This window comes from Helicoverpa armigera, chromosome 24 (assembly GCF_030705265.1).
Source record: "Helicoverpa armigera isolate CAAS_96S chromosome 24, ASM3070526v1, whole genome shotgun sequence".
In the NCBI taxonomy this organism is placed as follows: domain Eukaryota; kingdom Metazoa; phylum Arthropoda; class Insecta; order Lepidoptera; family Noctuidae; genus Helicoverpa; species Helicoverpa armigera.
In genome coordinates, this window is record NC_087143.1 from 2,071,421 (window position 1) to 2,085,844 (window position 14,424).

A 14,424-nucleotide genomic window follows, 5' to 3' on the forward strand; every position below is an offset into this window, starting at 1 on the left:
ATTTTTTTAAGAATAACTTGATTTCAGAAAGTTTTCAGACGGTCTGATACCGGCCAAATACCTGATCGTTGTGATTTGCGCACACTCGCACATGTCTGTACTTATTTATTTAACTAAGGCATCTAAGACCCATAGTAAATAAATAATATACATAAATATTGTAACATTACATCAGATAGGTACTTATCAAGCGCCCCTGGGACCCGTCGACCAACTAAAAGTCTGCAGTGTACGGTTACTCTTAGTATTCAATTTAAATCCCCCAAATCATTTTGAAACAAATTGCCGTATTATTATGTTATTCGAACATTTTCGTTATTTAAATATCTTTGCGATTAGAATTTTAGATTCAATTCCAGTTTTTTTTCTATACCTAAATGCGGAGACAGTAATTTGTATAGCAACGATTAATAATTATTTTTTCAGTAGCTATAAAACTCGATCTACAATAAGTCATAATCATCCTCCGAGCCTTTTTCCTAACTATGTTGGGGTCGGCTTCCAGTCTAACCGGATTCAGCTGAGTACCAGTGCTTTACAAGAAGCGACTGCCTATCTGACCACCTCAACCCAGTTACCCGGGCAACCCGATACCCCTTGGTTAGACTGGCGTCAGACTACAATAAGTATTCAAACATTATTTTACGTTCTTACTTTCTATTTTCACCATTTTAATTAAATACATACTTCAACACCAAATTCAACACTACACCAATCAAAAACTTACAACAATACCAAACAACAAACAAGACACAATAAAAGTGATTTCTCTGAAACAAATTGCTAAGGTGCTAAATAACGCTATTGGCGTACTCTCAAGGCGTTGGTAATTACCGTCCACTGGACGCCAGAGTGCTTCGAGAGGGGGGCGGGAAGCCTGAAGGAGAGGGGAGGGGGTAGGGCCAAGGAAGATTATATTGTTCCAACTTAATAGGCTTTTTATTGTTTTATATTGTGCTGGAACAAGGCGGCGGGTTACTGTGTGGCTGGAGTTTTGTTTGGGAATGGTTTTAGTTGAAGTTTAGTTTTTAGTGCTGAAAATTGTTTGCCACTCTTTACGTACTAAAGCTCTTGTTGTTTAACCGACTTCCCAAAAAGCAAGAGGATTACTAGGTATCTTTTTTTTTAGTTTTATGTTTAACCCCTGCACATTTCCATTGGCCTTAGATTCTTGCAAGATTAAACTAACAATCTTATAAAAGGCAATAGCATTTTGTCACTACTAGTCCCTTATTGACTTTAAGTCGCAATATTTATTGATTAGCATAGTTTGTGTTGCCTTATAAAGCGTGCTTTGAAAAGATACCGGCTTTAGTGCTAGGTTAAAACCTGTTACTTTGGTTTAAGCCTAGTTTAAAGCTGATATCTGACACTTGATGATGAAAAATGAAAAGCCTGTCTCTATTTTTTGGTATGTAGTATCTCGCATAGTGGTGGGGTCAGGTTTCCTAATTTGTCTTCTCCATTTCTCTCTATCTGTGACATCTATCTTCAGAATTGCAAAGCTGCGTGGCCTTTGCATTTCAACGATGACTTATTCTACAGCTTAAAAAAAATGTACCCAATAAAACCAGCCATACTGGTAAGAAACCCCAAGCTCCTTAACTCTGCAATTGTCTACAAATTAGTCTGTGCTTTTATAAGATTACACCGAGATGTTCGTTCTTCGTTATAAACAGGATTATTTCACGTTTCGCTTGCTCTGTTTACACTCAATTTATCTCCGTGAAATCATTTTGATTGAACGTCAACTGTTTAATGAAGGAGCCTTTTAATCATGTTTCAATTACATCAGTCACTTTTAAGGCGTAGCTTTATAATTATTTTTTGTAGATTTACTTATTTTTAAAGAGTATTTAGTTTTGTTTGAAGAGTATTTAGTTTTTAAAGAGTAGTACTTAGGTATATACTCTTTTTAAATTGTATTTTGTAATCTAAATTGTCACTTTTGATATTTACAGACGAGTGTATTAAAACAGTTTTTTAAATGCTACTTTTTTGTACGTAATTTCACTCTTGTTCCGAGAAAACTACTTCTCGAACATGGCCTTATGTCATTTTGATACATAGGTACGCTATATTATTCTCAAAATTTCATTCAAATCCATGCAGGAGTTTTTGCGTGATAGAGGAGCATACTCCTATACATAATAGGTACGTACTTTCACGTTTATAATATTAGCAGGATTATTAAACTACATTTGATAGTTTCTTAGTAAGGCGCCGAGTCGTCTGCTACTGTATTGTATTTTACAAATACCGCAAATACTCCGACTACAATAGTAGTCCTTCATAAGCCAAAAGGTTCACTCTTAATCCTTTCTGCTTTGCTACAAATGTACAAAATATTTATGAAACATTATCCACAATACGGAGTAACATGTTACTATTCATGCAAGATTAAACTAAATGGCCAAGTAACACATGAATGAATGACCATTTCAATACTAAATAATATAAGTATCCTTTCCTCGAAATTTTGATCGACTGCTCACTTATTATTTGAATGAGTAACATTGATATTTTGTAGAAAGGCAACACTGTAGATTTTTATCTTCCAATTAAATCTACTCAACAGAGTGGCCAAAGAAACATTTTGAGCGAATATTTACGTTTAAAAGGAAAAATATTTGATTTTTATTGTAAATATGTATTGTAAATATCTGTGTAAATAAAATGAAAAGGAAAAATAAATGTTTGACTAGACACGTCTAATGTACTTATAAAAACTCGCCAACCAACTTATATAACACAAGCCACCTTATAAATACTTAATCGTTTTATTTAGAAAAACTTACCTGCTTCTTCTTATTCTTAATTCTATGTTTCGCTCACTAACTTAGTTCAACACGATGGTTTAAACCTAGCTCTAAAATCTTCTTAAGACTACGTCTTAAAATAAGGTGGTTGCACTAAGAAACACTTCTAAATAAAGGCAAACTCAAATAATAATCATTTAACTATTTAAAACAAAAAGCACTTAAGTAACTACTGTCCATTAAAGCCGTCTACAAAACACAAGTAAGTAGGCAATCTAGCCAAGTAGTCTTTTTTGTAGCAATAATTGAATGCCAGTTGCCGACAACTGGGCGCTTGGCTTGAGTGCTAGTTGATTCGTTTGTGTAACTACTATTATTTTATCGAATTAACGTGTCTTTTTGTTAAGTGTTAATAAATTAACATGCTTCCTTTGTTTTCTGTAATATAAGATTTTTTGTTTTTAAAGTATTTTTTATAATAAAGTCAATACCTAAGATACTTTTTAATAGGGTAAAGGCGGGATAGATGCCGCAGTGGGATAGATGCCCCATTTTTAAAAAACCTAACTTCCCATGCTCGCGATTAAGAAACAACCGTTTAACTAGAAGCTACAAGCACCCCGCACCTAAATTAGCCACGCGGTGTCGAGGGGTGAGGTCGCGTTTCGCTCGTGTGTGAATTCATCTCCGCGGCGAACTTACAGCGAGCGTAAAATTTTTAAAGGTGAGTATTTGCTGTTGTATAACTTTATAAGTAGATATTAATTCCGTCAATTTTTTTATTACGTATGTATATTGTTTCATGAAGTATACATTTTGATGTAAATAGTTGCTCTATTGTATTTATTTATTTAAAAAAATATTAGGGCATCTAACCCTGTCAAAAAGGATAGTTGCCCTGATTTTTTACGGTATAGGTGCCCCTAGGGGCATCTATCCCTCCATACACCACGTGTACCCTGAATGTATTATAAGTGCTTTGAATATATATTTTTCATGTGTTTATGTATAGGTATTTACACGTTTTATTGATTATGAATGATTTACAGTTCAAACAGTGAAGATGAAGATTATTCACCTAAGAAAAAAGTTAAGGAATAGAAAACCAAAGATTTGCCGGTGAAGAAGACTAAAAGAGATAGACAGGATGAGCCTAAAGATACAAATAAAAATAACTGCATAGGATGCTTTGAAAACTATGAACAAACAAAGTCTAAATCCGACTGGATTCAATGTGTAATGTGTCGGTACTGGTTACATGAAACATGTACACTTTTCAGAAATTTTTGAAACTAAAAGCACTGTCCGGTTAAATATTATGATGCTAAGTATATTGTGTTATTTTAGTTTTTAAGAAAGAATGATTTTTATGATTTTGCATGTTGAAACTAAATGATTAATATTTTATAATAAGGGTTTAAAATATAAAATACATTATTTTTGTTGAACAAATACTTTTAGAATTTTATTGTGTTAATTTCAATTAATCTGATGATGAATATAAAAAGATTTAAAAAACTGCAAAATACTTTTCATTTCAAATAAATTAAAGTAAAATGCCCTTCATACTTAAACAGTATGAAGGGCATCTATCCCGCACCGTAGGCATCTATCCTCGCCAGTATTTTCAAGGTGGGGCATCTATCCATAGGGGTAGGCATCTATCCCCAAAAATCGAGGTCTACAAAAAGCTAAAATCTGCAAAACGTATAGTATATAGGTCCAAAAAGACAAATCACAAATAAACATAAAGGATTAAACTAGTTACATTCATAGGTGTTATTAATGTAGAACCAATATTTATTAAATTATAAGCATATTTCAAAAAGTGGGGCATCTATCCCGCCTTTACCCTAATCGTGACATACGTAGGATTTATTACTTTGTGGTGTAAAGAAGAGCTCCAACACCTTTTCCATCCCTCAACTCAAAAGGCTTATTTTATCATTCTCAGAATTTCATGGGAAGCTTACACCATCACTATTCAAAACTAGAAACTAAACTTTTTTAAGTCTATCACACATCCAAGAATTGTCCGGTGCAGCACAACCTACTTAACGTTTAGACTTTATTTATCTTGCTACATCTAAAACATTTTTATGTCCTGTTCTACAGACACCTATTACAACAACACAAAAGCTAGCAACTTATCAACTCCCAAACTATTAATTTAAACGTCAGAACTACGCATAAAGTAGCCAAATGATAATAATTTGTAAAATAAAACTAAAACCAGTTTGTACGTAAATATATCGATGGCGATTCTAAAAGCACTCTAAATACCATTGGAAACTTTTTTCTACCGAAATACCCAAAAATTAACATCGGTAATAAGCTCGTATTAAGATGGGACCAGTTTGACAGGAACCGTCACCCTTCTTCGGCGTTTAAATTCTAGGAACATAAAAAGAATGGTGGTACGTTCGCAGGGGTCAAGTTAAGTTGGACATCAATTTTTCAATTCTATTTTTGAGTGGGCAGGTATTAATTTGAGTGAGTGTTATTACGATCCGCGGTGATGGATTGGATGAGTAAGCGAATATTTGATTTTGGAACGTTTTAGGCTAATGTTAGTCCAACTGTTGGACGGAGCCAAAAGAGAGTAGACAGTTTTGGATTACTGCACGAGACTTTTGGAAACTACGTGGTATAATATTTGAATGTGCGGTTCAGTTTTGATTATGTAGATTAATAGTACATAAAGAAGAATAAAAAAAAATTCATATCCTGAAATGTGACGAGATTAGGAGTAGATATTTGGCCCTATATTATAAAATGGCTTATTATATTCCTGGTGACTAATAACTTAAAAGTCGACAAATGTTGGCAACAAATAAAATAACTTGCCAGCGATTAAATATTTTCGCGACTATTATAATATGTAAGGTTCAACATTAAGGGTGTTATAAAAACTAAAAACTAGCAGCTGCGTTTGGGTAGCAAATAAACTATACCAGTCAATTGAAATATTAGGTGAGGAGCTATTTATAATGACTTGGCGACTAATAATGTTAGTTGGGTGGCAAAGATAATATGTTACCAACTATTTCGTGCCGACTAAAAACCCAGTTTCAGGCTTCGCTTTGTAGATAGCTCTAAATATTAAAAGGAGTACAATAAAAAGGAATAAGAGTTAATTATTAATATTGTGTATCATAATTTCATGAAAACGGCGGAAGGTGCGGTGGTATTATCTCACTTGGCGCACTATGAAGATGGTAGAATTTAATTTGGATTAATTTTATTTAGCATATTGCCATTTATAACCTTCAATTAAAAAAAACATTGTATTAAAAATTGAAGTTAGTGACGAAAACGAATCGCTGCAAAACCGACTCCATGTAGTCTTGTCTGCCCTACCCCTAGAGTGCAATTCAAAACCGCGTAGGCGCGGAGGGGCGAGGCGGCCTGCGAGCTGAGGCGCAGGTAGTTTTAGCGGCTGAGGCTGGCCGGCCCTGCCGGCCAGCAAGCCGAAGCTGCGGTGGTGAGCGTGAAAACCATCTGCGACTATAAGCTCGCATGGGACCGCTGGAGCCCCGCAGCGCCGGAGCCGTGACAGAAGTCATGCTTGCTGCATGTTGCATGCTTACTTCCATGCTATTCACCTATAATTTTGAAAATAACAGCCGCAAAATATTTTTTCTTCATGCCATTTTAGACTTTATTTAAAGCTATTAAAAAGTCGCACAGTATATTTATAATATGAGCTAGTTTATATTTATTCTTCATCCAAACAATTTTAAATAGAACCTGATTTGTATTATTTATGAATGCCCATTTTCTATTTTATTGTCATCATTAAGTTTTCGCTTAGATATTAATTCAGTCGCCAAAAGAAAAACTTGATACTAGTTTAAATAAAAACGGCCCTCATAACTGATATATTAATATGCTACCTTTTACTTATTATGATACTCCTTTTTAGCTGCCAACCCATTATAAATGGTACCCACTCTATTATTTTTTTAAACCTATATTCGTTTTACTTAGTCGCCGCGTTAAATACATGCCTTATAAAATCACATGCTATTAATGTAGATCGCACACAACTGATCAGAATAAAAATTGGTCGCTTCAAGACCGAGAATCGATGCAAAATGGCAAGCCACTAAAGAAAGGCACTATGTCTAGTGATCATCAGGATGATGATGGTAATTATAGCCAATTCAGCTACATTAATTTTTTTGCCAATATTTACATCTTTAACAGAAACTAAAAAAAAATCTGCTGAGCCATCACTATCCACCAATTAGTTAAGTTTATAAGTGAGAGTGTTCTTTATCGCTAATCTTGAAGATTACGCGCAGATTTTTTTCATCACTTTTGCTGAATGCAAAAAGTCTTTAAGAGGTAGCACGAGCCTAAAGGGCTTTTGTAAAAAAAGGCCAGTCATTTTTCCATAAGGTACTCTTTAAATGGAATGGAATGCATCATATGGTTTTAGTAAAGAAGTATTGAATATTTTGTTCTGGTTCTCATTTCATAACTTGGATTTGTAAAATTATCCATTTTGCAAAGAAACAAATAGACTTCGAAATAATCATTTTGGCAGAAAATGTCGCTCTACAAGTGATGAGGTTACTGGATTTTTACCACCAATCTTTAGGGCTTTTTCTGCTTTTGGTTTTTATTCAGAACGGAAGCAAGGTTTTATAAAAAAAATATGTAGAGAAGAACAAAGTGGATACTGCACCTCAGAATCAACAGATTTAGTACAGTCAAATACATACTTAACGAAACATAAGCTTAAAAATGTCATAGGTAGGTATATTTCGCACAGGATTTACATCTTACAAAATTCAAATAACACAGTAAAGGTAGGTTGGTACCTGTCCTACCCAACCCAGGGGCATAACCACCTCATACCAGGTGTGTAATGACCAGATCTATTCACATACGTGCGACAGCCCGACAAACTCACTTAGCGACTTGATGCAGCCGACTATTGCAGCGGTCAGTTAGTTAGCTGTTCCCGTCTTGTGATTGCATGGTGGCACAGAGTAGGGTGGAACAGAGAATACGTTCAAAGAGAGGCTAGAGAAGAATATAAAAGTTCTTGTTTTCGTGGTTTTATCCGCGTCTCGTGGGAACTACTACCCATATACCTATGTATAAAAGTAGCCTATGTATTATTCTGATATATAAGCGACATAACTGTCAAATTTCATATAAATCCCTCCAGCAGATTTTGCATGAAAGAAAAATAAAGATAAATAGATCTTTATACATCAGAATCACGGCCTTAAGGTATAGGAAGTAAAACTAACGCCTGAACGCCGGGAGGTAATTGAGGAAGTTAAAATCAAATATTTTTGTTTCAAATAGGATCCTGCAAGCTCATTTATATGGAACATCTCACTAGTTGAAAGCTCCCAAAAAGTTGGTCTCATATAGAAGAATTGCTAAGAAACTCCCCTGTTGTCTCTGAATCCCCAGCTTATTTTAATAGGACCCTGCAGGCTTCCTTGTGGACCATCGCACTAGTTGCAAGGTCCCAAAAAGTTGGTCTCATAAAGAAGAATTGCCAAGTAACTCCCTAAATATTTCCAAAAACTGCTATCTCTGTGTCCTCAGCTACTGTAGAGCTATGTCCAGGCGAGCACGCAGCGCGTAACATCGCGCTAACTCGATTGCGCTGAGATGAGCCGCCATGTCTTGTGTCCAGCGCCTGATTGGACCATTGTGTGCCACATTCCATTACCAAGTTCCTGACAGGTTGCTATTGAAATGTAGGGTTAATTAATGCTTTGTTGATTTTGATTTGAGTGTAGTTGTTTGTGATAATATATTTGTCGTCAGGTTGTTCGACAAAGTGATAGATGAGATTAGGTTTTGATCAGTCAGGCCTAAGTTCTGAAATTAATGATTCACTCTGGACAACCCACTATGGATTGTGCACTGTTTTTTGTTCGAATCATTATTTTTTTCAATTTGTTTGAGACAGTCCTGTAAAGTACCTAGTGCTGGAAAAATCTTAAATTAATAATATTGGTATATTATCTTTCTCTGTCTCACCTTTCAGAGGAATCTTTGGAACTATTTTATCTGTACTTCCATCTACATCCACACCATCAAATCTTACACCCTTAATTGAACCAACTTCTTGAATACAAACATTCAATTTACCTACAACATCAAAATCTCCTATTAATATAAGAACTGTATGAAGGTACCTATGTATCAACCCTTTCAAATCATCAGTACATTTTAATACATCCTTGTACCCCTTTGAGCTATAAGTGGTAATTAGTGTTCGGTAATGAGAACGCCAACAATCAAGCGAAACAAGGTGGTTGGTAATGAAATGGATTTGTTCACGGACAGCGACTAGATAAAGGATAATTCTGTAGATCAAAGCGTGACAAACGCAGGTGCTGTAGGGTTACTATGAGTTGGGGTTGAAGGGAGACTTTCTACTTTTTGGTACTGATGTACCAAAGTATGGTTATAATTTGAGAGATGTTATTAATTTGAGGTTTTCGAAAATGTGTAATAGTATCGTAAAGTGTGTCGGATACTTAGCAGCATTAATCAAACTATTCGATTACTAGAAGCAGAATAAAAAGGCGGAAAGAATACTTCAACTGTAGAAGAATAAAATTGTCATTGGAAGTTTTAAACATATTAAAGACATTGATGTTTTTGGGCCTGGTTTTCTTGTTTTTTCTTTCCCAAATATCTCTCAAAATGATTTATCACATTACCAATTCTACCATAACATTAACCCTTTATACCTAACCTACAAGTACCAGGACTGTCCTCATGATCACTGCCGTGTGGTCACCCCACCGCCCGCTGCGTCCACCATTAATAGATCACGAGCAGCTCGCTATTAATTAACTCAAGGGTACCTGTGTCTCTTTGCTGGACACTTTTGTGGTCACCACACTGGTCTGATGTTGTTTGGGGGTAAGCAATTTTTGATTGATTCAAAATTGCATAGGTTTTGATTAATATTTTGGGGAGTGCTATGCTTGTTTTGCTAGATCCCTGTGTATGTCATGTTATTATCATAGGTAGGTACTAAGTAGTTCGGAATCTACAACTCAATTGTTATTATGATTAGTTGACATTTGCACTTGAAGTCGTGTGCAACATTTATGAGAGGATCATTAGAGGGGGTACCTATATGGCAATTTTATGGTATTTATCATTTTCTTATAATAGGTAAAGGACAAAATTGATGATAATGATCCAAATTGTCAGATTTGTCTTATGGGATGAAATCTTTTCAGTACATAACATGTACATAAAATTATTTAAGTAGGTATATATTTTTCATAATATAAACGCATTTGTGATTATCTTCTGTTCTTTACAGTTCAGTTCTACAGCGTGACCCCTTTATTCATTAGATAATACAATCCAGTACTTTTAATTAGGTCTTACCCCTGTATTTATTTTTAATTTTTATCCATAACGACTGCAGTCAATGTAAAAAAAAAGTTTCCCAATTTCCAAAACTCTGTAGATTAAGTTATACTTACGTGAAACATATCCAGGCTAGCCCTTTAATCCAGAATCACCCAGGACCGCATAGGCACAAGAGGGGAGCGGAGACGCAGAGGGGGACGGGGGGGTTGTTCAAAACCAATCAATGTTGGTTAATTGGCGCTTTAATGCTGGCTCATTCAACAATTACAGAGGTCGCTGTCAGCCGCCAGGTGGGTAGGGATGCCCTGAGTGTGTCGATAAAGATGGTCGATAGAAAAATATTATGGAAAGTCGATAATACATATCTTTATTATCTACGTAAGATATATAACTTATGTTCTGGTGATTATTATCACCATTTTGCGCATTTTGCGTTATGAGCATTTTGGATTAAACATTAAAAAGGCCATTTGTGACTGTTATTGCGATTGTTGTCAACAAAAACATGGTAACCAGAAATAAATTGGACTTTGTTTATTTGTTTTGTTTTAACCGAACTAATTACATTGTTACAACATAGCAGGATTTTGTAAGCAGAATTGTGGCTAGTGTGCCTTAACTTTGCAGCCACGATCCCCTCAATATACAATAAAAGGTTCTATATTATCTACAATATTACAATCTTTCAACCCTACCCCAATGATCTAATTACTCACATCGACATTACCCATCACTGTCAACAAATTGTTATATGGTCGTACTAGATTAGCGGGTCCCGGACTGTTACCCCCTTTCCCCCACTCTTACCCCTTACCCAATCAATCTCCAGCGCAAAGTCGCTTAATTTAACCATCAATCCCCCATTAGCGATCGTTATTATATTTGGTCTCGTTATTAAGCTTTGAATGAGTAAATTCATGTCTGTTCTAGAGGTGAGTTTTAATTAGTTTTTCGGAGGTGTGTGTTGGAGGTAAAGCCTGTGTGAGGTGAAGCATGTCTTTGCGGAATCTGTTATAACTGTAGTTTTTGGAAAATAAATGTGCCGGTCTGAAGTAGGCTACGTGTCGCTTTATAAAATACAAATTCAAAATATACGACACTTCAGGTTTTATCAAATATTGTTGCCACGAAGTTAGCTGCTTGACGCCTCGTACATATGCTTAAAGTGTTTTGTTTAGCTAGCAGTGATATGAAGCTAACTTCACAGGGGTAAAGTTATTTGAAGGAAGCTAAAAGTAGTATAACTATGTAGATAATGCTGAGACTATTTTTGCCTGCTTAGTGTTTTGAGTGTAAAATTGCTGATTATGTTGTGTAGTCGCTTAATTTAACCATCATTAGCGATCGTTATTATATTTGGTCTCGTTATTAAGCTTTGAATGAGTAAATTCATGTCTGTTCTAGAGGTGAGTTTTAATTAGTTTTTCGGAGGTGTGTTGGAGGTAAAGGCTGTGTTGTCTTTGTAGAATTTTATTGTTCTTCTTCTAATTTTGTTTTATTACTCTGTTGGTTTGAAGTTGGCTACTTGTCACTTCACACTAGTCAAAATATATGACACTTCAGGTTTTATCAAATATCGTTGTTGCTTGACGCCTCGTATGTGTGCTTACAGTGTTTTGTCTATTTTGCTAGCAGAGATATAAAGCTAACTTCAGAGGGGTAAAGTTATTTGAAGGACGCTAAAAGTAGTATGTTCTAACAACAGTTAACGTTTAATTTAACCATCAATCCCCCATTAGCGATCGTTATTATATTTGGTCTCGTAATTAAGCTTTGAATGAGTAAATTCATGTCTGTTCTAGGGGTGAGTTTTAATTAGTTTTTTGGAGGTGTGTGTTGGAGGTAAAGGCTGTGTTGTCTTTATAGAATTTTATTGTTTTTTCGGCTTGTTTTGTTTTAATAACTGTGTTGGTATCAAGCTGCTTTCTAGTGACTTCACGATAGTCGTAATTTATGAACTTAACACTTCAGGTCTTATCAAATATCGTTGCTGCGAACTTAGCTGTTTGTTCATTTTGCTGTCGCTCGATGATTAGGAGCTAACTTCAGAGTTACAAAATTATTTGACGAGAGCGGTAAGTATTTAGATACAAACTTTTTACAAGCGACGTAAGTACTTACACTCAGACAAACAAATAAGAGATAGGTAATGGATACACAAAATAAGCCCCATTGAATAAAGTTGATGAATTATAAACCTAATTTGTATGAAATCAAAAATTGTAGGTACTTATTAGGTACAGCAAATAACCACATCTATATAAAATCTATTCATTAAACACTAATTATATAGACGATATACGATTAGCAACAATGTTTGCAACCTATTATTGTTCACAACTCTATCTAGATCAATACAAAATCATTAAACAAATTGATTGATACCAGAAACTTGATTAGGACTATCCATTAGGCAATATTGCCAGCGTAAAAATTGAAAGTCTACAATATAATGGTCAGTTTGAGTGTGGCAACATTATGGTTTTTAAAGGACAAAAGCGGGGTGCAATTAAAAGTCATTCAATAGGAATCGCGTGCATTCAATCAAGTGAAGAGTTTCGTACTAATTGTGAGTGCATTAAATATTCAGATGCAATCACTATACCTAATGAATTGGTGCACAGTGTTGCAATATGCATCGGTGTTATAAAGCAAAGGTTTATGGTGTTAATCTAATTGTAGATTGGAAAAAAGATACATATTTAGGAAGATTTTTCTTTAATATCAATTAGAATAAGTATTGGTTCTGTGAGGCACTCAATTGTTACCTGTTATTTCAATAATATCTACCTACATATATAATGTGTAGGTAGCATAGGTAGGTAAATAATTAAATAATTCAAATCCTATTAATTTTCAAAATTATTTGTAATTACCTATGTATTTTTCTGCCACCTAACATAACCAATTATTTTTTTCATATACTAGGTTTTTACAGTAACCAGCCAAGAGTGAACAAGACAACATTTTAAACTCGAACTAAAATTACTAAACCTCAAACAAAAATAAACACAGTCATAATAGAGTTATCTGTATCATAAAGCCGGTAGCTTGTTTTTCCCAAAGTTAACCCTACAACTGCCGCCTGCGAACAATCACTGAACGCTGGACAAAAGAAACGCATCGACAATACAAGACGCGCCAAGAAAAAAACAAAATCCGACACACGATTGGTCGATCGACGTGTGACGTCACAACATGCTCCGCCCCCTAACAACCGTCGCTACACCTGAGATGAGAGCGAGCGAGATCTTTGTAAGTGTGAACAAGACAAAATTATATTGACGGTTCTCGATCCAAAGCTGCAACGTCATATCTGCCGAAATTTGCACAATCAATTTTAAGCTTTAGCTCGTTGTTTTAAGGTTGAAATTGCTGATGGGTAGTTGAGATGATAGGTCTCAAGGTGCTCACAGCTCTGGTCAGTTGGAAAAGCTGTTATTGTTTGGTTACGGGTTAACCGATTTGGTTAAATTTGTGTGTTAACAGGCAGATGTCCGGCGGTGCTCTCGCTCCCTCGGCCCCGGCTCCGTGAGACAGGTAGCGTCTGATTGGCCCAGTATTGATTAGCGTGTTTAATTAGAATTGAGTTCATTAACATTTGCGTAATTGGAAGTTTGGACTCACTACCATACGGAGCGCTTAGGTGGTTTTTTGCTGCTTTGTTTGATCGCGGATAATGTATGCAAAAACGTCCGCGTTGAATGGTTATTTAGCTTAATTTGATTGGTGAAAGTCGTATGTATTTTATAGCAGCGGTAAACTATATTTACTGCTTTATTTAATTGTTTCCTACCAGACGACTACCAAGATTAGGCTAATTTTAAGGTATTTGAAGTAACGAAAGAAATGTTAATGCCCAAATTACTTCTTTATGACCAACTTTTAACTTCTTCGAAAACATGCAAAGAGCAACAAGCTAGTAACAACTTAGGAGCGCAGAGACCCCTCAAAGAAATCACTAACAAACTCCCGGCAGCACTCTAACACCTAGCACAATCGACCCAATCAAACAGAAAAAAAACTAGGGTCATTTCGCCTGTTCGCGACCATCGCCCAGTTCGCGTCCATTTTGCCGATCTCCTTTAAAAAAACTTCGAAAACAAGATAATTAACACACCAATCAAACGAAAGATCATTACCGCTAATACGTTAATGTATAAGAGGCACGCACAGATAGACAAAAGTTCTGTGCGTCCAACCAATCCTTTTAGAAAAAATAATTAGTCTAGGCTCTTCAACAAGAAAGCGCAAACACGTTGAATTTTAGATAAAAATTAGTGTGCAGCGG